We start from the raw sequence: 24,482 nt of genomic DNA, 5'->3' as shown, positions 1-24,482 counted from the left end.
AAAAAATATGATTTGTATACTGAATCAAATAATGGTCAGATGAACCTTTGGGTCAAGGGACGTCCTACAAATTAAGTGCCTGTTTGAGTCAAAAATGCCATAGTACTAAAAGACAAAGGACAACTTAGGAAGTGTTCCAGACTGAAGAATACTAAAGAGGTATGTCAACTAAATGCAATGCATGATTTTGAATTGGATGCTGAACCTACAAAGTCAATTAGAATTCTCAGCAACATTTTAACATCCCTGGAATCGATAATAGAATTTTACCAATGAAAGTGTCCTGATTTGATGATTGTACTATTGTGATAAAAGGAAACATTGGTGTCTTTAGGACGGCACACTTAAACAGTACCCAGTAATTTGTCACCATACCTGCAGCTTAAGTTTTTCAGAAAAATATTTTGTATGTATGTATATAGATAAGTAGATGGATAGATAGATAGATATTTGCATACCAATACTTTGACAGGAATGATAAGATGTATGTGGTGAATGTTAAAAAGTAGGAAACCTGAGAGAGCATGCGTATTTGCACTATTTTTTTATATTTTATAACTTTTCAAATTTGGGAATATTTCAATTGAATTATACTGGAGACCAAGAAAGCCCCTACGTTTAGAGATGTAAATAGGAAAAGAATCTACCAATTTTTAATCTGAGATGTCTATCCTGTTACCAGCTCAGAGGTAAGGAAAAAAAAAGAAGAAGAAGAAGAAAAGGGAAAAAGATAGGGGGGAAGAAAAAAACAGTTATTTCCTAAGTTTCCGTTGTTATAACATTGACAATTTTTTCAAACCCAATGTATAGAAGAATAATTTTTCTCTCTCTCTTTCTTCTTTCCTTCTCATAAAATATTAATTAGACATCCAATATACATTAGGTGCATTTCACAGTACAAAGATAGAAGCTAAAAGCAGAGTATACTCTTAGGGGGAAAAAATCTTACGAATCAACTCACAATTGTATATCATTTATTTTTGCTCTAAACTTTATTATTCCCCTATTCTGCTGGCTTTAGGCTTCACTTTTTTTTTTTTTTTAACATGTCATTGGAGGAACCTGAAGTGTGTGGTTTACGGAGGTAAATCACAACAATAGCAGAACCCTGATTCAACTAGTTTAATTCAATCCCCTGCCTTAAGGTCTAATAGAAAAGTGTGCCATATCCACACATAAAAACACTTGTCTCAGTCTCTACTGTTCTATACTAGATGTCTGACATTTAAAAAATATATACATATAAAGCATATAAAAAAAAGAGACCCAAAGACAAAGCAAAAATCAGACTCAAATATGACAAAGGGAAGTTAAGGTATCTAAAATTAAGTTGCCGCTAATGGAAAAAGTGAAATGCATGCAATATATGGATGATTTCAGCAGAGAAATGGAAACTCTAAGAAATAATGTACCATAAATACCAAAAAAATAAAAAAAATACAAATATAAAAATGAAGAATGTTCCAACAGGATCTTCTAAGATTTCAACCCAGCCAGGGAAAGAATTAGTAAATCTGAATATCATTCAATAGAAATTATCCAAAAAAAAATAGAAATAGAAACAAAATAAAGCAGAGGACAAAGATGACTTCTATAATTGCAATATAAGGAGCACTGCCAAAACATTCCTCAGTGAATATATCCTAATTAGTGAAAAGTTTTAAGAAATTTTCAATTATTAAAAATGTTAAAACCTGTGGAAATTTTCCAAAGGACCTGGAGCAAATTAAGAAATATTTATTCAGAAAATATACTTAATCTTAGTAAGAATATCAAGCATCTATAGTACTTAAGCCACAACCCATGGCCTCTTTCTCATTCTCCCGCTCCATATGATAGAAGCCCTACAAGACAGATGTGTCCAAGAAAACAGGTGTTCCTCTTTTCTCAGTCCCCAGTCCCTTGGGATACCTGATATCTCCTTAGGAAAGACAAATGATCACCATTCCTTATCTACCATAGCTCCAGTTCCATGTTGCAGTGGGTAAAATCCAAGTGATGTGGTCAAGGTATCAGGGTCTCCCTTTTTCCACCCAGCATTGTCTTGTAAAGTGACACATAATCATAATAAAATATGTGTTTCAATTTTCTTTTTAAATTGTCTTTGTGTATGGCTGCCTTTACAAAGCTTTGAAGGGGAGAAAAATATTATTTTGTTGCACAGATAAAGTATCTAATATTGTACATAATACACTCTGTTATTAAACTACAGTCAGCCACTCAGCTGTATTCTTTGGGCCTCCTCTTTCAAGTCTCTCATCAACTGGAAAAACAAACACTAAGTACAACAAAGACAGAACAAGAAAATATGAAAACATTTTCCAGATTTTTTTTTATTATGTTCAGTTATCCCACATATAGTAGTACATCATTAGTTATTGATGTAGTGTTCAACAATTCATTAGTTGTGTATCATTCTTCCAAGTTATTTATGGAAACCAATTCAACTCTCACAAGTTTCTTCTTAGGAACTGAGAACTGCCTTTCTTCCATTATACCCAATAATTTTCAGTATATTTTGATAAGAGCAATTTTTGCATTCAATTCTATTTACCAGTATAGAAAATAGAAACTACAAAAGGGAAAAATGAATGTTAAGAGTTAGGAAATAAAATTTTAAATTATATGTAAAATTTCTAAAGAGTTGGGAAAATTTATTTGCAACTTCAGAGATCCACAGTGAGTGGATAAACACTTCTCAGTGAAGCTCTCTGTGCCTCCTGGATTTGGATATCTGATTCATTCCCCAGATCAGGGAAGTTTTCAGTTATAATTTGCTCAAATAAACCTTCTGTCTCCCTTTTCGGTCTCTTCTTCTGCAACTCTTAGGATAGGAATGTTATTATGTTTGATGTAGTTACTGAGTTTCCTAGTCCACTTTCATGCTTCAGGGTTTTTCTTTCTCTCTTTTGATGAGCTTCATTATTTTCCATAATTCTATCTTCTATATCACTTATTCATTCCTCTACCTCTTCCATCCTTATAGCCATTATATTTAGTCAGTTTTGAATAATTGTTTTTACTCTTTTTTTTTTTAAATTTTGGCTTGATTGGCTTTAACCTCTTTAATGTCTATGGTAAGGATATTCCTTATGTTTTCTGTGTTATTCTCAAGCCCAGTTAGTAATCTTATGATAATTGCTGTAAAGTTGGGATCAAGGCATATTACTTATATCTGTTTTGATTAGATCTCTGACAGTAACCTTTTTTTTTTTTTCTCTTATAGGATGAATTTCTCTGTCTCGGCATTTTGTCTAGGTTTCTATCTTCCTCCCTGTGTTAAGAAACCCTGTTGTTTCCTGCTCCTGAGAGTAATGGATTTATGAAGAAGAGGTCATCTACTGCTCAGGGCCTGGTGCTTCAGGAAGCATTTCTGGTATATGCTGTCTGCACTCTGCTGCTGTGTTATGACTGCTCAATCCTTCAGGTGAGTCCTCTGCGGTCTCTCCTTGCCTGCAGTGGGGACTGTCTGGACCTTGGCCAGAGTGTGACAGGTTTACCTAGGTATGCTCTAGTCTGCTTACTAAGAGAACTGATGCTATTTCTACTAGAACTGAGGCTTTGCAGAACTCTATGATAAGTACACATGATACATGCAGGCTTTGTGTTGATTTCCTGTGTGTGAGGCCTGCTTGGTGTTGTTAGGCACACTTGCCCTAGAAAAAACAGTACCAGCAGAGCACAGTGGGACAGGATTTGGTGAAAGCCATTTAGTCACTGCTAGCACTGTGCTATTTCCTGAAGTTGGTTTATGCTGAGGACGAGGGGAGGGAATGGCACCAGCTGACTCCTTTGTCCCTGGAGAGTGGAGTCTGTGCCTGCTCCTCTCAAGGAAGGATTCTCAGCAGAGAGAACAATTTCCCCTTCATGCATCACAGGCGCTTTTCACATCACAGATTTCACACCGTCTATCTCTGGATTGCTTGCCTGCCTGAAGCAATGCAGAGCAACCTGGGCTCTATCTTAGCTAGGCTGCTGACTTTCAAAATCCCAAACTTCTGACACCTGGGGTGGTGGAGACCTGTCCTGGTCCTCTAGGAAAGCATCTCACCATGCTGGGACTGATTCAGGGTTTGATCCAGAAGGAAAGTAGTACCAGAGTTCAAGGACATGGGTTCTGAAGCCAGCAGGCAAAATAGCCAGTGCCCAGTTAGCTGCCCTCAGCAGAGGTCTCTGTGCCTATGCTGAGGGGGTGGAGGAGGGAAATGATGCCCACCTTTTGTTTTGTCCCCAGAGGGACAATGCTGCCTCTTACAGGTGTGCTCCAAATAGAATAAAGATTCTCTCCCTCTGTCACTTATGTGATCCTCAGATCACACAGTCTTCGAGGTTATTTGTCTGCCTCTACTCGGGGTCTCTTTTTAGCCAAGCCTGGGGACCCCTGAAACTCTAGTTTTTGAGCCCCACAAAAATCAGCCCCTCTCATTTCCCCAGCTAATGGCTTTGGGGAAGTGTGTGCTTGTCTCCGTTTTCTCCACTCTCTTTTGCCTTTCTCTGCAACCAGAGCTCACTTTCCCACCACAGCACCCACGATCTGTTTTTCCCCCAAACTACATCTTCACATTTCCTACCTTCTCGAAGTAGCCTCTTCTCAGCTTCTATATCACTTGTCAGGGTGTTTGTGTAGTTTGCTCTATCAGTCGTCAGGGTGATTGCTTAAGTGTTCAGAATGATTCAATAGTTACCCAGCTGTATTCAAGGGAGGAGCAAGACTTGGGTCCTCCTACTATGCTGGCGTCTTAGCTCCCCTGACCCTGCAGTGTCCTCCCTTGAGATTCTGGAGGATAGGAGAGATGATTAGCAAAGTGGAATTCAACATTTCTGGGTAAACTAACCAAATTAGATGTAATAGCAGCCCAAAACCCATACAAATCCTTAACACAGTATTCTGATTTAACATTATGACTAAATTTGACATTATACTTTCAGAATATGTAATGCATTAAATGGCAAACAATCCTAGAACCAGTGCAGCTTTTTATATTCTTGAGAACAATAGAGAAGATAACTATCTGCTAAGCTATTATTAATATTCTCCTTCTTTTATGACTGCATTTTAAATTAGTTGACTAATTCAAATCCCATTCAATTCCTTGCCAAGAATGACACTTTGGGAAGGAGTGCCTGAAAAGATATTTCCTATGTGTATGAACATCAAATATCCTAAATATGATTTTTCAGCTGGTAGAAAGTAAGCCTGTATCAAAGACAAATTCTGTTCTGGATATTCCCAAATCTGGAAACACAGGCAAAGTTCAGATTTTTTTAAAAAATAATAGCTTTAAACACATTTCAAACATCTTAGAAGTTATTTTATACAGATGATAAATATTCACGTTTCTTTTTTTTTTTTAAAGATTTTATTTATTTATTTGACAGAGAGAAATTACAAGTACACTGAGAGGCAGGCAGAGAGAGAGAGAGGAGGAAGCAGGCTCCCCGCTGAGCAGAGAGCCCGATGTGGGACTCGATCCCAGGACCCTGAGATCATGACCTGAGCCGAAGGCAGCGGCTTAACCCACTGAGCCACCCAGGCGCCCAATATTCATGTTTCTTAATTAACACTAAGGCAGTCCTTAAGTTGTTTTACCCTTCTTTTTAGCCCTGCAATAAACTAAAATATGATAAATACAATGCTACTTTAATGTTACAGCTTTTTTAAAAAATAATTTGTTCCTCCTACTGGTGAGTATTTTTCAAATCCATTTAATATTTATAAGAAATTCAATGTTTTTTTTTCCTAGACAGTAGAATGGTTTTAATAGCTGTCATGTGCTTTAGATAAGTATAATTTTGTTTCACATTGTCTCTTTCAGTTCAAAATGACCTTTACTTGAAAATTGCCTATATACTACCACTATTTTCAGATGTAAGCAAAAATAATCTAATGAATTACATTGGTTGAATTTAAAACATATAAAAACAGAAACCGTCAAAAGGATCAAATTATATTTGGCCATAGGTTTGGTATATTATGAACATAAACATTTTTTTTAACAATGAAATAAAAAAGAATCAAGTGCTATTCAATTTTCCTCTAGCATTGTTTTAGAAAACTCCAGTACTTTAAGACCTAATTCATGACATCATAACAATGTTCTAAGCCACTGAATTGAAGGAGCTCAAACTTACTGATTCAATTAATAAAGAGAGCATATCATACTTATATCTACCTAAAAAAAAGTATATGAGTTGGATTAGGACCTCTACATGAAGAGCATTATACATCAATGAACAAAATAACAAGTCTATATGGGTAAATGTTTTGTGTGCACTATATATATAGACAAGCAAATTTTAGTTTTCCTGAAAAATATTGAAATTTAATACTAACATTTATTGCTTGGTTGTATAGATCCCATTGGTGAGTACAAAGAAGAACAATGCAGATACGCTGCCCTCGAGTGTTCAGTATCTATTGAAATAAATTAAATGGAATCTTCCTAAACACCCTTGAATCTCATTAAATCTTCACCAAGAAAATATGAAATATCAGGAAAAGGACGAAATAGGAGATAATCTCCAGGCATCTGGCTTAAATGACAATATGAATGATAAACTTATTAGCCAAAATATGGAAAATCAGTGGAAGCCAGGATAGAAAACATATTGAGGTCATTTTTTAACTTACTGATGGTTAGATGCCAGAAACATCCAAGTGGAGATATTTATCACCTGCAAGAGTGAAAAGCATTAACAAAGTAGCTAATACAGCATTTTAAAATATTCTTAATTGGTTATATTAATAAGTTCAAGAAGATGTGGTATATATACACAATGGAATACTATGCAGCCATCAAAAGAAATGAAATCTTGCCATTTGCAACAACATGGATGGAACTAGAGCGTATCATGCTTAGCGAAATAAGTCAAGCAGAGAAAGACAACTATCATATGATCTCCCTGATATGAGGAAGTGGTGATGCAACATCGAGGCTTAAGTGGGTAGAAGAATAAATGAAACAAGATGGGATTGGGAGGGAGACAAACCATAAGTGACTCTTAATCTCACAAAACAAACTGAGGGTTGCCGGGGGGAGGGGGTTTGGGAGAAGGGGGTGGGATTATGGACATTGGGGAGGGTATGTGATTTGGTGAGTGCTGTGAAGTGTGTAAACCTGGTGATTCACAGACCTGTACCCCTGGGGATAAAAATATATGTTTATAAAAAATAAAAAATTAAAAAAAAAAAATTAAAAAAAAAAATAAGTTCATATATGTAGAAATTTTTAATATTTATATGAGGGAAATCTGTAGACAATAGGAAAAAATCTCATTAAAGAAAAAGGAATATATAATTACAGAGATTGTATGATCTTAATATTTAAAAATAATATATTTGTAATATTTATTTAATTCATTTTGAAAAAAGAAATAATCTTAGAATTTCTGTATATTTTTATGAAATACCTTTAGATACATGTGTTTTTTTCTTGGCTCTCTTATCAGCTGGGTAAATAGTGAATTAGAACAATTCTGACAAGCAGCTACATAATATATAATTTATGATAATTATGTGAAAGATTTCCCAGAAGTCTCCATATTCCTCTAATTTACACACACACACACACACACACACAAACACACACACACACAAACATAGAGTGTTTTAGTTAATTCATATATACACACACAAGGCTTTATGATTAAATATATATATATACACACACGTGTATATATATATATATAAAATATATTTTCAACATATACATACATGTGTGTCTATATCTTTATTTAACTACTCTGCTCTCTTTAAAAAAAATAAGAACACTGATGAATAGGGCTCAGCTATTTTTTTTTAATTTTATTTATTTATTTGTCAGAGAGAGAGCACAAATAGGCAGAGTGGCAGGCAGAGGCAGAGAGACAAGCAGGCTCCCTGCTGGATAAGGAGCCCGATGGGGAAGTCGATCCCAGGACTCTGGGATCATGACCTGAGCTGTAGGCAGCGGCTTAACTGACTAAGCCACCCAGGCGTCCCAAGGCTGAGCTATTTAAAATGAACAATTTACTAAGAATTTTTATTTGTATTAGGGCACCTGGGTGGCTCAGTTGGTTGGGGGGCAGACTCTAGATTTTGTCTCAGGTCATGATCTTGGGATCCTAGAATGGAGTCCTGTGAGCCTTGCATTGGGCTCTGCGATTGTTGGGGAGTCTACTTGAGGAATCTTTCTCTCCCTCTGCCTCTTCCCCCACTCATGAGCATGTCTGTGTATGCGTCTGTGTGTGTGTGTGTGTGAAAGAATTTTATTTGGGGGCGCCTGGGTCGCTCAGTGGGTTAAAGCCTCTGCCTTCGGCTCAGGTCATGATCCAGGATTCTGGGATCGAGCCCCGCATCGGGCTCTCTGCTGAGCAGGGAGCCTGCTTCCCTTCCTCTCCCTCTGCCTGCCTCTCTGCTTAATTGTGACCTCTGTCTGTAAAATAAATAAATAAAATCTTTAAAAAAAAAGGGAATTTTATTTGTATCAATTCTTTTAAAACACCTTTAATCAATAATTTTCATTATTAGTTATGTTTTGCTTCAACATAAATCTAGGTCATAGGGAAGTTTTATGGCTTATAAAGTATATTTCAAGCATAAAAGGGCATGAAAATAAGGGTCATTTTGATTGGGCAAAAATTTACCTTTATTTTGAACAAGGTGTCCATCTTTTATATTTTAAGATTTTATTTACTTGAGAGAGAGAGAGAGAAAGCACAAGGAGGGAGAGGGGATAAGGGAGAGGCAGAAGCAGGTTCCCCACTGAGCACAGAGTCTGAGGTATGGGCTTCATTCCAGGACCCTGAGATCATGACCTGAGCCAAAATCAAAAGCCAGCCACTAAGTGACTGAGCCACTTAGGTGTCCTGAAGAAGATGCTCCATCTGAATGAAGAAAAAGTGTCTCCATTCCTTTAATCAATTTGCCTAGGAGTATTTAGTTTCAAGTTCAAAATTACTTCTTTATGTTGTGTGTGTGTGTGTGTTTGTGCATAGAATGTGTATACACAGGTATATCTCTGTATGGATATTATGAAACAAATTAAGTGGCATTTACAACATAACTTGAATGGGATAAACACACAGCGTATATACAAACACACACTCATACACTTTCTTAAATCATCTTATACACACTCACATTTATATTCTTATTTAGTTACGTTTGGTGCTTCCAAGTAGGTATCTCATTAGAATGTAATGTCCTTCTATCTGTTAGTGTCCTAAATTTGAAGCAAACAGAAAAAAAAAAGTAGAAAGGGAGTACAATAAGAGGAAGGGGAGTTAGCATACTGGAATATTGGGAGGGCTGGAGAAACATGCTTGACACTAGGTTTCTAGAAATCATGCCTTAATCTATTTTGCATAATTGGCACAAGATACCAACACCTTTGCCACTGTGAATGCAGCAGCCAGGAAGTGTCTATATTCCTGCCATGAACATAATCTTCAGCAGCTGCTGTTGCTGGAAGCAACAAAGCCACCACGCATCATGGATGCAATCTCGCAACCATTCATAGTTACAGAATTCTGTTTCCACCTTCCTTCAGCACCATTTTTTAAAGATTTTATTTATTTGAGAGAGAGACAGAGAGAAAGAAAAAGAGAGAGCATGAGCAGGGGGAGAAGGAAAAGCTGGCTCCCCGCTGATCAGGGAGCCCAATGATGTAGGGCTGGATCCCAGGACTCTGGGATCATGACTGAGCCAAAGGTAGATACTTAACTGACTGAGTCACCCAGGCGCCCTGTTTCAGCACTATTTTTGCCTTTTCATACCTACAGTCTCCATCACCTGCTAGTGCCCACACCGTAAAGAAGCATGAGGAAACAAATACTCTAATTTCTACCCTGGGGAGATAAGGTGGAAATGTTCCCAAACTATAGAAAGTGTTCAATAAGTACTGGACAATAAGGCAAATGAATGATACTGGTTTTCTCTGTAGATAATCACTGGGAGATGAGTACCTACCCATTGCAGGTTGGAAAGTTACTCAGCTCCCTGTTACGTGATAGCAAAATAGTTGGTCAAGGATCACTTGCTCTGTTCATGGGGGCGCAGACCATATACTCAGTGACACCACAATTTAGAGGAAGTAGTATAAAAACAACAAGAAACTGAGCAAAAATTTATGGTATTACTAGGCTTTTGATAATTTTGTGCAGCTGTCAGTAAAGTGAGAAGAGATGAATGAAACTGAAATCAGAATTAACCTGTCTTCCAGGGAAGATGGCAGGGAATAAAATCAGTTTTGTTAAGAGAGTCACTTTCTTCTTAACAGCCTGATATCAAACTTTTCGGAGAGTGCCCTAGCACAGAGCTTCTAGGTTGAAAAAAACCACACATCTCTGTACTTATTGATTCTATCAGAAGTTGAAAATGTCAAGCAGCAGCTTTAAAGTATATACAACTGGAACCCCACAATTTTTTTTTTTTTAGATTTTATTTATTTGACAGACAGACATCACAAGTAGGCAGAGGGAGGAAGGGAAGCAGGCTCCCTGCTTCACAGAGAGCCCAACGAGGGGCTCGATCCCAGAACCCCGGGGACCATAACCTGAGCCAACGGCAGAGGCTTTAACCCACTCAGCCACCCAGGCGTCCCAAGGAATCCCACACATTTTAAAGTACCTTCCACTAAGGTTGTTCTTCCAAATGAAATGATGGAAAGAAACCACAAAACTATTGTTTGTAGTGGAAAAATGGAATGGTGAGGTCAAGGCAGTAGCCAGTAAACTACAGGGTAACAGACAGGCAGAACACAGAGCCCAGGAAATGAAATATTATGATCTTCAGACTTAGATATTGTGTTGATGTATGATCCTGTGTTTAGAGACTGGAAGCTAATTGGTTATCTTTACAAGTTTTGAGGGAACTCTTGCCAATATAAAACCTGAAATATGGCCTACAACAACCTCTAATTACTCAATCCCTACAGCAATTTATAAGACCCCAAATTCCACTGTCTTAAAATTAGCTGTTAAATCTATTTAGCCTGCAAGAAAAACATCCTTCCCCATGGGCTCTGCTCAGAAGTGATAATGAGGTATAAAAAAGCATAGTAAGATTCTTCCAAAAACAAAACCAGGACTTTCATATTGACTAAAAGAGCAAGGTTTCCTCACAGATGAGTGATTACTTCAGGGTCTCCCCTTGGCTCCTTGGGGGAAAAAAAGTGCTTGTTTCCTCTTCTTTTGGAAGAGTGAGTGAGTGAGTTGAAGACAAATTGCATTTCAGGTAGCAGGTTACCAGAGCATAAGAAATAACATCCTCATATGATGGAGAGATTCAGTTTTAAGCCAGGTACAGTAACTGAATGATAGAATCAAGGAGATGGTATGTTGTGTGTACAGGGGAAAAATTAATATAGTCAATGCATAGGTATAGGGGTTGACTTTGGCCTTCACTGTTTGTTGGTTGGGTAAACACCTAAACACAATTCCTCTACCAGCTGCCAACCAACAAAAGATGTCCATATAAGAGAGTTTAGGACAGTATGAAGCAGTTGGGAGTCCTTGGGAGAAGAGTCCACTTTTAATTTTTTATTTAAAATTTTTTATTTAAAAATTTTTAATGAAATACATTTCTTTCCATTTCTCCTGCATGGAATACAGTTATGAGTCTTAAGGTCCAGTTGCCATCTCAAATACATGAAATGAAAACTATGAACATCAAAGTTAACATGTTAAGAAAGGCATAGCGGAAAGAAATAATTTGATTTTAAATAAATAAAACTTTGTTACTCTCAGCCATTGATAGGTTGTTGTTGTTGTCTTTTAAGTTGTAGTCAAAGATTTTTTTTTTGTTTTATTTTGTTTCTTATTACTTACTTTTTATTTTTTTCATTTCATTTCATTTTATTTTTTTCATCATGATAAGTGTTTCTTTAATCTCCATCCCCTATCTCCCCCATCCCCTCACCCACTTCCCTGGTAGCCATCATTTTGTTAAGAGTCTGTTTCTTGTTTTGTCTTATCCTCTCTCTTATTTTCCTTTGCTCTTTTGTTTTGTTGCTTGAATTCTACATATGAATGAGATCACAATGATATTTGTCTTTCTCAGACTTATTTCACCTCGGGTTACACTCTCTAGTTCTATCTATGTTGTTACAAATGGCAAGATTTCGTTCTTTTTTATAATAATATTCCATTGTATAAATATGCCACCTTTTCTTTATCTATTCATCTATGGATGGACACTTGGGCTGCTTCCATAGTTTGGCTATTGTTAAGTAATGCTGCAATAAACACAGGGATGTATATATATCTTTGAATTAATGTTTTTGTATTTCGGGGGTAAACACCCAGTAGTGCAATTCTCAGATCATAGGGTAGCTCTACTTTTAATTTTTTGAGGAAACTTCATACTGTTTCCCACAGTGGCTGTACCAGTTTTCATTCCCTCGAAGACATATTTAGTTTCCTCAGATAATATGTTAATTGACTACTTGTGGAATATGTAGATAAAATAGAAGAATACTCAATAGGATTAGTGAAAACAGAAATCATCTCAATTAGCATAAAAATTATCACAAAGCAAAGCAAATTAGAGTGTTACAAATAGTTTGAAAATCAAGGATATCATCTACTCTGTTTTGAATTTATGCCCAAAGAAAATACACAAAATAATAGCTATAATTTCAATGGTTTTGAAATGGTAAGGTCTCTTAGAATCACCTGTGCTTTCTTTTTAAATGGTTATTACACATATAGGGAAGCAAAGGAACCCAGGAATAAACATTTTAGGAAGGACTACAGGTGATTTTAATGTGTATTGTTCATCGACCTCACTTTCTATTACTCCTGTGCTATAAAGAGGAATAATATATTAGTTGAAGGACAATTTTGGGGTCAGACTATCTGAGCCTGAATCCTGGGAGTATTTCTTATGAGGTGTATTGTCAGGATTTAATCATAAAAATGTCTGTGCCTCGAATTATCATATATAAAATGCAACTACAGCTAGATCCTGTCCCATAAGACTGTTATAAAAATTAAATATAAGGAACACACAAGAGTCCCTGGCATAGAGTAAACATTATGTAAATATCAACTATAATTATAAAGCAGTCAGATCTATTATTAATTGAAGATAGATAAGAGTTGAGTAGGTAGATCTGGTTTATAGAAAGAAATTTGTGTTTTTAAGAGTCCAGGAAGAACTGTTCAGAGCACTAGACACAATAATTAGCCTAATTCGCAGTACTATAGGCTAGCTTTTGTGAATAATGAAAAATAGGGAAAATCTAGCAATTTTGATGTAAGCAACCTTGATGTAAAATTCAGAATACATGTTTAATTGTGATATTAAGGAGAGGACTTAATTTTAAATTGTTTGGAGTCTTAATGATTTCATGAGAAAGGATATTTTAAGTACTCACTATAGTGAAAATTTAAATGACCTAAAAGCAGAACAGTGCAAGGGCTCTTCAAGTGATCAGAATGGTGTCATTCATATTAAATTGTCTGAGACCTTCAGGCTTGGAGCAAAAAATATATAGGTTAGAACAAAGAGGTAGGAGAGACCTAAAATTTCTTACTTGATGAATTTGGCTTTGCTCCTTTTTGACTTTGGCACAGGTTAAAGCCTGATCTTTCTTTCCTGGGTATTTTCATGGGTTATTTTGAGTCACTTTCTCATCCTTTTAAGATTGTCTGTGAGGACTTCACATCTGCAAGGTTTTTTACGCTTGTTAGTTTGTTTTGGTTTGGGGAGGACATTTTCGTAAATCCTTTATCCTGACAGATCCCAGAACGCAGTTTTTCACAAACTCAAACCTTCTTACTCAGTAATAGCTCATTTTAGGTAACCTCTCACCATTGTGAGCAACAGTGATGTATCAAACAAGTAACAGAATGCAAAAAGAGATGAAATATAAGCATGATTTAGAGAAGAAGACACATATGGAAAAATATCAACAAAGATCAAATATGTATGTTTACTATTTTTGAAGGAAGAAAAAAGAAACAAAATATATTTATTATCTGTTAGAAAAACATCATACACACACACACACACACACACACAGCCACCAGAACATCTGAAACTGAAAAGATACACTGTGGAAAAAATAAAAAAGTAACAAAGAAAGAGTTGAAAAGATTGAATTTAGCCTTGATGAAATTATTAAATTCAAAGAAAGGAAAAATCTTAAAATTTATCTAAAAATATAACAGGTTATTCTCCAAAGAAATAAAGCTTGCTTCAGACTTCTCCCTTGAGATTAGATGCCCATAGACATTACAAGATCTAAGGAATGTTACAGGAAAGCCTATGAAACTTTTAATCTTTACTCAGGTTAGTGTTCAGCAGTAAAGGTAAAAAAAAAGGAGTTTGAAAAGTGAGAAAAAGAAAAAATAATTGAAGCCTTTCTGAAAATCTACTTGGATATTTCATTCTTCTCTGCTCACAAATGTGGAATCAATAGTATATTTAAAAACAGGAATAGTAAGCCTGAGCCGCATTAGGAAGGGATTCACATAATTTGTTCTTTCTGTCTTTTCCCTCCCCTCCTCCACCTCATCATCCCCTTCCCCCTCCTCCGCTCACTCTCACTCCTGCTCCTCCTTCTTCTCTCCACAAGTCTACATTTGCCTTCTAAGAGTGATTGAAGGTGGAAAAACAAGATATGGCACTTGAGGGAAGTGCTGAAAGGAAAGCCCCCGGGGAGCATAAGAAAATACAAAAATGCTCATGGTAAACCCTGAAGGAAATAGGGCAAAGAGCTAACATTTGACAGCACAGCCCAGTGGGCTGTGGGAGTTCTTTTTGTTTTCCCCTAACCTTGTCATGGGATGTTCCCGTTCTGTTTTGTTTGCCTCCTCTCCCTCTCTGCTTTCTCTTCCTCTGCTGTGTCCCTAAAGGCTAAGCCTCTTGCAGGTATCACCCAGATCCTCTCTCTTGCTGGCTTTGGTTGGATTAGGCAGGAGAGAAACACAAGCAGAGATCAAGCAGGATGTCTCTTTCTCACTTCCTGTTTCAGTGCCTCTTGTCATTATCTTCACTGCGGCCCTCAAGATCACAGCTCCAGACAAACAGTCCCCATTCCCCTCCTCCCCAACCTATCTAAGCTACAGCTCTCACCTGGCACTCAAGATAAATGGTCTTCCCTTGACCCTTCAGCTGTGAAAGTAAGAGTTTCCTGTTGTTGCTGGTCTCTGGGTACATTAGCATCCCTTGTTTGTTCTTTAATCATTGTGTCTAAGTAGTCCCTTTATAAAAAAATTATTTCATTCGAGCTAAGATGAGATATCACCTTACACCAGTCAGACTGGCTAAAATTAACAACTCAAGAAACAACGGGTGTTGGTGAGGATGTGGAGAAAGGGGAACCCTCCTACACTGTTGGTGGGAATGCAAACCGGTGTGGCCACTCTGGAAAACAGTATGGAGGTTCCTCAAAAAGTTAAAAATAGAACTATCTTATGATCGAACAATCACAGTACTAGGTATTTATCCAAAGGACACAAAAATACTGATTCAAAGAGACACATGCACCCCGATGCTATAAGCAGCATTATCAACAATAACCAAATTAAGGAAAGAGCCCAAATGTCTATCGACAGCTGAATGAATAAGGAAGAGCCATCCAAAAGAATGAAGTCCTGCCACTTGCAGTGACATGGATAGAGTAGCATGCTAAGCAAAATAAGTCAGTCAGAGAAAGACAAATACTATATGATTTCACTCATAGGCAGAATTTAAGAAAAAAAAATGATCATAGGGTAAAAGATAGGAAACCATAAAACAGATCCTAACTATAGAGAACAAACCGATGATAAGCAGAGGGGAGGTAGGTAGGAAGATGGGTTAAAGTTGATAAGAATTAAGGAGGGCACTTGTGATGAGCAACGGATGTTGTACATAAGCACTGAATCACTAAATTCTACACCTGAAACTAATATTACACTGTATGTTAACTAATTGCAATTTAAATAACAACTTTCAAAAAATCAGTTCATTTGAACCAATGGGGTTAAATTATTTTTCTTGCCAGGACACCTGACTGACATATTGTTATTTGTGACTGGTGACATTTCTTAACAAAATTAATTAATTAGAATATTTAATAGACCACACTGAAGACCTAGCTGACTGTTGTTCATGAATCTGTAGTGATTTCGTATTGCATACATGATTTCAGAGTGGTTTCTCTCATTAATACAATATGTAAATGTTCTAAACTGGAAATCCATAGGGAAATTAGCTAATTTCTACTTAAGAGCTCAAATAGTTCTACTGTTTAATTTTTACCAAAATAAATATACAGTACTATTGTCTTGTATTCTGGAATCAGGAGATCCAAATGCAACAAAGTATCAGTGACTGGTATTATTTACTAGCAGAAACTAGGAAGAAATATTTAATATTTAAAACTAGAAAGAAATTTCACTGGAAAAAATGACAAGCAATTTTTATTAGGTTATTAAAATTTCACAGGCATAAAGGATTATCCCCATTGGGAAACACTCAGGTCCAATTTTAAGTTCAATGAAATCTTTATGGGCCCCTGTCCATCAATAACATTATGTAGAATAAATCAGTTTAAACAACATTTAAGGGCAGACTCAGAAAAGATACAAAAGCACCTGGGGGTGCATCAGAACTGTTAATATAGCAAGTGAAGAGATGATTAAAAGGAGCTGCCACCGCTGTTGCTACAGTGGGAATTTATGGGATATTTGGTGCATAATCTCTGCAGGAGAGTTTCAGCAAAATGGGTACCTCTTTCCCCACTGTTGACTAAATCCTTGTGCTGGCATCAACAGAAAAAAATCTAATTCTCAAACTCTGCACTACTATTTTTCTTCCGTCACTCCTCTCCAATCAAAGAAAAAAAGTTAGATAAAAGAGATATAAATTGGGAGGGAGACAAATCACAAGTGACTCTTAATCTCACAAAACAAACTGAGGGTTGCTGGGGGGAGGGGGGTTGGGAGAAGGGGGCAGGATTATGGACATTGGGGAGGGTGTGTGCTTTGGTGAGTGCTGTGAAGTGTGTAAACCTGGTGATTCACAGACCTGTACCTCTGGGGATAAAAATATATGTTTATAAAAAATAAAAAATTTAAAAATAAATAAATAAATAAATATTGAATTAAGAAAACCAAGTAATAAAAAAAAAGAGAGATATAAATTAGCCTAGTTTTGATGCATCTATTTTGAGCTATACCATTTTCAATTGTTTTTTTATTTCTTATTCCATTTCACGAAAGAATCAGTATGTTCCTCGTTCATAATTTTTATAATTTGGAATTTCTTCTGATTTCAGGTGAAATCCAATAAAAAGTGTGCAGTAAGTTTTTTAAATTGTCAAGACGGATCAAGAATTTTTTTATATTTCTTCAGAAATAGCTCTGAAAAAAGGTTTTAAATAGTATTAAAGTACAATTTGGGTTAAGAATTTTTTTTAAAGATTTTATTTATTTATTTGAGAGAGAAAGAGAAAAAGAGAGAGCAGAAGGAGGAGGGAGAGGGAGGGGGAAAGAATCTCAAGCAGACTCTGCACTGAGCTTGGAGATAAATGTGGGGCTTAGTCTCAGGACCCTGAGATCATGACCAGAGCCAAAACCAAGAGTTGGGCACTCAAAGCCACCCATGCACCCTTAATTATGATTTTTTTAAATTGACATTTCATTTTCCCTAGTATTCCAAACCAATTGGAATTAACATTATACTAAACTTATAATTATTTTTTAAACAAATCAGTTTATTGAAGAAAAAATGGTTTACATAAGGGCCAACCATTTCAATACATGCAACTCACTAATGAAAAATATGGTTTATATCTTACGCTAAAGCTGATTTGCAATTACACCAACATATATTCTAGAACAGAAATTTCATTAATGCCTTGCTAAACAATTTCTACATAGAATTTCATGTCTGTAGTGTGTGTTATTCTAATGAGAATTGACATAAAGCTCAGGAAATCGCATTTTAGCATTCATCTTGGTTATTGTCCCACCACAGTCTGATTTACTTTGTAATTATTCTTTAACTGAGATGAATACATGATGAAACTATCAGGGAATTACTAAATACCCAAAGGTATTTTTTTTTTTTTAAGAAATTGTGGTATGGAAACAACAAAGCTGAAATTCAAAGGACTTTTATTTATTCTGGTAAACCCTCTCCTTTTTGATGAAACATGCTTTGGAATAGAATTATAACTATGATGTGAGGAAAAATTTACTATAAATAAGCTTGCAAATGTATGTATCTTTGTGGAAACAATAGAGTTTATTGTAGAGATCTAAAACCTGATTGCAGAGAAAGCCAGTACTTTATATAGGTATATGGGTTTGATATGACATATTATTTCTAAACTAGTCATACTTAAAATTGGATATTCATTATTGGCAAGATAGGCTAGAATAATATTAAAAATATTAGCTCAAACAGCAGACATTATTTGACTGCTATTGTGATTTAAATATTCCAAAGGTAATTTCAATATATGTGAAATATAAAGCGCATATGGATATTTCTACTAAACAATGATACTTATTTTCCTTATTAACTCTTTCATATGTCAGCTTCAAATGAAATAATAGCTTGGTAATGGCTTAGACTATTTTATTTTTCAAATGTTATATATACAATTGTCTTATTCAATTCTTTAGACGTGATAATTTTGATTGTTTAAATTATGTGAAAACCACATCAGAAATACCAACTTTAACAGAATCATCAGTCCCACTGAAAATAATTGAAATCTTTAAAAGCTATTAAAAAGAAAACCACAGGCCACAAATAAGGTCATTTATCTTAGGACCCCACATCAGTGAACCAAAATTCAGTACCTAGCCTAATAATAGCTCTAACCCCCATCCCAGTGTAACCTTTAATGAGTCAACACGGAATTTCCTGATCAGTATTGAGAAATTTATTGACAGACTGTTTTTCTTCCCCTTAGGAAGGGGTCTTTGCCTCAAATAGGGCATTCCTTGCTAATAATAACCCCCTCCCCCACCCCCACACACACTGCCTTTAAAAACCTTTCCTTTCCATGAGAGACTATGGACTCTGAAAAACAATCTGAGGGTTTTGAAGGGGCGGGGGGGGGGTGGGAGGTTGGGGTACCAGGTGGTGGGTATTATAGAGGGCACGGATTGCATGGAGCACTGGGTGTGGTGCAAAAATAATGCATACTGTTATGCTGAAAGTAAAAAATAAATTAAAAATAAATAAATAAATAAATAAATAAATAAAACTAAAAACAACAACAACAATAACAACAAAAAAAACCCCTTTCCTTTCCTACAGATGCAGCTCCTTCCTATTTACTAGATGGGATGTATCCTGACTCACAAATTATTTGGGAAAGCCAATTTGATCTTTTAATTTACTCAGTTCAATTTCTGTTTAATAAAACAAAGATTGGAAAATAAAGTCACACTGCTTTAATAACACAAAACCAGTATGAAAATAAAATTTTTAAAAGAATAATGAGTTTTAAATTGTTTTTCTATATTATTTAAATCTAATTCCTTTGTCTACTTAAACACATTTTATCTTTTTTATGCTCAGGACACCAACGTATACAAATAACAAATGAACACTGGGCATGTGAACGTTTTTTAAAATTGTTCACAAAATCCTTCCAGAACCATAATGATATAAAAGCCACAATCCCTTTTGGGATGTGGTGTTTTAGAATACATTATATACAGGTGAAGAAAGACAGCTGATTTTTATATTAAAAAATCAGTTGCATTTTGGAAGAACTAACTCAATTTTTTTTCCTCTTTGAAATTTGTTCTTTAATTGACTTCTCTGACTTCCTCCCTCGAATACTGTCTTTAAAAGCAAGTGACCACTCTTATAAATGAGTATAATATCTCATACACTGTTTTTTTCTTTCCTAAAGTATGCAGTAGATGGGAGAGAGCAGTGTCAACATCAACTGAGACTTGCTAAAAATGCAAATTTTCAGGCCCCTTGTCGGACAACTGAATCAGGATTTCTAAGGAGAGGGCCCAGAAGTCTGTGTTTTAACATCTCCAGGTGACTAAGAAGCACTGTCCCAACTATGCTTAAGCCAAGTCAAGAGTTTCAATTTAGCAGTACTGCCAAGAGTGACTAATTTATGCACTCTTAAAAATTCTTTTCCAAAGAAAGATGAGAGGCATTGGATACCTTTTTAAAAGGAGTGACTCAGCCATTGTGATTATTGTCATATCCACTATGTATACAGAGGGCCTCGATACAGAACTTTACAGTTTATCTCAGCCTTATCAATAATACTCTGATAAAAGCTTCAACCAAAAACTATTTTAACTTGATTTCCTACCTTTCCTATTATTAACTCACATGACAGCTGAAATATAATGTTAAGTATAATTCAGAATTTTATTACACTTCATAAAGGTGCTTATGTTCCATATATCTAGTTAGCACTTCCATAGTAGTTGACTTATACACACATACTATATTTGATATACATCCCCTCTGAAATTCCACTGTCAGGAAATAATTATGTAAAATTAATAGACAATATAGTTAATATATTCGGGACCTACTTAATCAAAATTGAACTTTACTAGTTATGAGAGAAAAAAATTTATGGGTGGAGTGATAAAATTTGAATGAATACCATTCATAAGGGTTCGTTCAGCTAATTCATAGAAAACCCACCTTTGGAAATTTATTCTCAATGAAAAATAACATAAAATATCTATAGATTTGTAATACAGGTGGAGATGACATTTATATTACAGTCATCAAGTGGAGTATAACTTTCAGAGGTTCAGGTTCCAATGTTTATGAAGAAAGCTAGGTATTTAATTCTTACATTTTTACTAATATAATTACAAAAGCCTACAGACTTTATCAAACTTGTTTGTAGGCATCAATACTCCAAGAGCATAAAGTTAATCCCACACACTTGAGAAATAATACTATCTGGATTCAGGTCCAAAGGCTCTTAACAACATTAAATTGAAATGGATAGAATGAGAGATTATAATAGTATTGATTAGTCAGTTACATATGTGCTTAAAAAACAGTGTCACTCTTTACTTCTGTGGTCTTCCTCCCCTCAAATGCATAACCCAATCTGACCATAAGAAAAACCCAAGCCAACTCTTATATAGGCACATTTTACAAATATCTAGCCAATACTCATCAAAACTCTAAAAGTTATTCAAACAAGAAAAGTCAGAGAAACGGTCATGGCCAACTGTCAGAAGCAGATATTTGGTAAGTAGATATAATATGGGAAAATTCTATTTCAGAAATGGAGGAGATTAAATTAAAGAAATCCAAATATAATATGCAGTTTGGTTAATAATAATATACTGTTAGGGTCAATTTAATGTTAAAACCTGTTTAACTATTAGGGCCTGCTTAGCCAGAGCAACTCCATATTGCCTAGGTAGCCATATTGTTGTTTACATCCACGGACTTCATTCCGGGAATAAACACTCCAATAGTTCCTGGTATGGTTCCAGGTATCGATTCCAGGAGTAAACGCCTTAACAATAGAAGCCAGGTACCTTGGGTCTGCGGTTATGCCCATAAAACCAGCCTGTGAGATCGGGAGGGGGTCGCTCTCTTTGGAGGTGGCCCTGCCTGGTCAGTCTGACTTCTAATGCTTGGTATAGAATAAAGCTTCATATAACTTTCACTTTGTCTCAGTCTCGTTCCCCTGGCTGGTCAGTCTAAATTCTAATGCATAGAATAAGGCTTTGCATAACTTTCACTTTGTCTCAGTCTTGTTCCTTTGATAATGGACCCCAACATATACCAATATTGGTTTAGTAAATATAAGTAATGTGCTATATTGGGGCAACTGGGTGGCTCAGTGGGTTAAGCCTCTGCCTTCGGCTCAGGTCATGATCTCAAGATCTGGGATCGAGCCCTAATTGGGCCCTCTGCTCAGCGGGAAGCCTGCTTCCCCCCACTTCTCTCTGCCTGACTCTCTGCCTACTTGTGATCTCTGTCAAACACATAAAATAAAATCTTAAAAAAAAAAAGATATATGCTATATTAATAATACGGCAGAGTGGGTGTGTGGTGTATGGGAACTCTTTCAACTACTCAGTTATTTTTTCTAAAACTAAAACTAGTATTATATAAAAGTTTATTTTAAAATAGAGCGGCATTATGAAATATTATGTTTGGTATAAAATAGTAAATGTTAAATACTAAATTCTGAGTATAAGACAAGTTTCCTCTTTGCAAAACGTTTGGGAGTTATAAGGCATTCCTTTTTTCTTACCTCCATTTTGATCATTTTACAGACTACTTTAGGGCACTTACTTTGATGAGACAATCAATTAAAAACAAACCTAAAATACCCTAGCACATAATTTTGTTTTATTTAACTTTGTGGCATTTTCTTCTGTTTTTTGTTTTTGTTTTTTTAACTTATTATAAGGAACAGAATGTCGGAGCGCCTGGGTGGCTCAGTGGGTTAAGCCTCTGCATTCGGCTCAGGTCATGATCTCAGGGTCCTGGGATCAAGCCCCACATTGGGCTCTCTGCTCAGCAGGGGGCCTGCTTCCCCACCCCACGCCTGCCTCTCTGTCTACTTGTGATCTCTCTCTCTCTGCCAAATAAATAAATAAAATCTTTAAAAAAAAAAAAGTAACAGAATGTCAAGAACAAAGGAAGTGGTAAAGAATTGCGAAAGGTCATGTCATATATCAACGTAACCAAGCAAATAATAGAGTTTAATAGTTGATAATCTATATTCTATCTGTATTACTTTTGCTCACTGATAAATTAATTTTCATTTTACAGTTGATTCACAACTCCTGAAGTGATTCAACCCTTAGCTATAGTGCTTCTAGCACCAATAAACTAGTTTGGGAAGGGGAAAGTCATTTTTATTTTAAAGGGAATGAAATATATTTGCAAACACAGATGTACTATGTAGATATTAAGGGTTGAGGGAACCATATATGTGTGTGTTTAAATTTAATGAATCCATAGTCTTGTTATTTGTTCAGTAAGGCATGTCAAGGAACACATAATTATACAGATATATTTCTGAAAGTTGTATTTTGTAGTCAGAACTTTGAAATCAACACATTTCTAAAATTGCAATTTTCCTATACATTTTCACTGTTTTTGTTTTCTTTTTGAGGGAAGTCCCATTTTGTTGTTTTACATCTTTGAAATTCTGAGCAGAAACGCCAGCATAATGAAAAGAAGGAAATCATACAGGAAAAAGTTTATGGCTGCTGGCATTGTTGAAGTGTTCCATTATAACTAGCCTTCAAATTTCTACTGCTAAATTTATGGATGCTTTCTCATACTAGAATGAAATTATTGAAAACTATTCAGCTGCTAGCAAGCTGTAAAGGAAAGACAAAGGATCAAGAGTCACAATACCTGGATTCTATTCCAAATTTTACAACCTCAGTTACTGGACTTCTCTGGACATTCATAAACTGACATGTAAAATAAAATGGCAGGGAAAGCAATCTCTAAATAACAAACATTATTTTCAGCTTAAAGAGCATTGCATGAAAATATGTTAACATCAGGGACAAAAGACATCCCATGAATTTCCCAAACAGAAAAACACTTTTCATAATTTAGCTCACCTAATAAATAAAGGAAGTACAACGAGTGTTTCATTCTGAGGGCCTTGCCTTTGGGCTTTGGAAGAACTTATCTAATTACAGACAAGATAGCATCTGTCGCACAGATTTGAAAATATGCTGAGGCTGATCTCGACTCATTCCAAGTAAAACTGATTTTAAATGGAAAAAAAAATTGAAAGGAAAAGGAAATGAATTGATCTCAGATATAGTAGCCAGCCTCCAAGATGGTCCCCAGGGATTTTCACATCATGGAATCCACCCCTTTATCCACTCCCCTTTCACATTAAGTAGGGCTGTATAATCAATAGTATATTGCAGAAGTGATGCTGCATGACTTCTGAGCAAGGTTGTAAAAGATATTATGGCCTCTGCCTTGCTTTGTCTCACGAATCACTTACCCAGCAGCCACATCATTATGGCATTCAAGCAGCCCTCTGGAAAGGAACTCAGACCTCTCAATAAGAATCCCTTAGAAGTAGATCTTCCAGCCACAGTCAAGCTTTTAGATTACTGTAATCTTGGCAGCCATCTTGATGTAACTTCATGGGAGACCTAAGGCCAGAACCATCCAACCAAACCATTTCAGAATTCTTTGCTCACAGAAACTATAAAATAATAAACATTTATTGTTATTTATGCTGCTATGTTTCCCACAGAAACTTAGAAACTTTAAAATGATGAATATCTAATGTTTTATGCTACTATGTTTTGGATAATTTGTTTCACAGCAATGGATAACTAATACATCAGTTATAGGTATTACCAAGTTTGCATTTCCTCAAACATTCTAGGAAGCATGTAAGGACTCTAAGGGGAAACAGAATTAACACAGCCTCTTTGATTACTTCAGTCTGTATAAAGTGAAATTAGGATAATGTAAGCCTGAATTATTTGAATTTTGCAAAATGAAATTTTGGGACAATAAATATCTATCCATTTACTTCAAT

At 35.8% G+C, this 24,482-nt stretch overlaps 1 long non-coding RNA gene across 1 annotated transcript in view; it reads left to right on the top strand.

Annotated features, from left to right (window-relative positions):
• Positions 1–7,250, top strand: part of LOC131998805 (uncharacterized) — a 55,704-nt gene extending 48,454 nt beyond the window's left edge. The window contains exons 2-3 of the long non-coding RNA XR_009398873.1: positions 3,227–3,427; positions 6,356–7,250. This is a non-coding gene — a long non-coding RNA (uncharacterized LOC131998805). The remainder of the gene's footprint in view (positions 1–3,226; positions 3,428–6,355) is intronic.
• The last annotated feature ends 17,232 nt before the right edge of the window (positions 7,251–24,482 follow it).

This window comes from Mustela nigripes, chromosome 13 (assembly GCF_022355385.1).
Source record: "Mustela nigripes isolate SB6536 chromosome 13, MUSNIG.SB6536, whole genome shotgun sequence".
Classification (NCBI taxonomy): domain Eukaryota; kingdom Metazoa; phylum Chordata; class Mammalia; order Carnivora; family Mustelidae; genus Mustela; species Mustela nigripes.
Note: the sequence above shows the minus strand (reverse complement) of the source record. Positions and strands in the feature narration are given on the sequence as shown.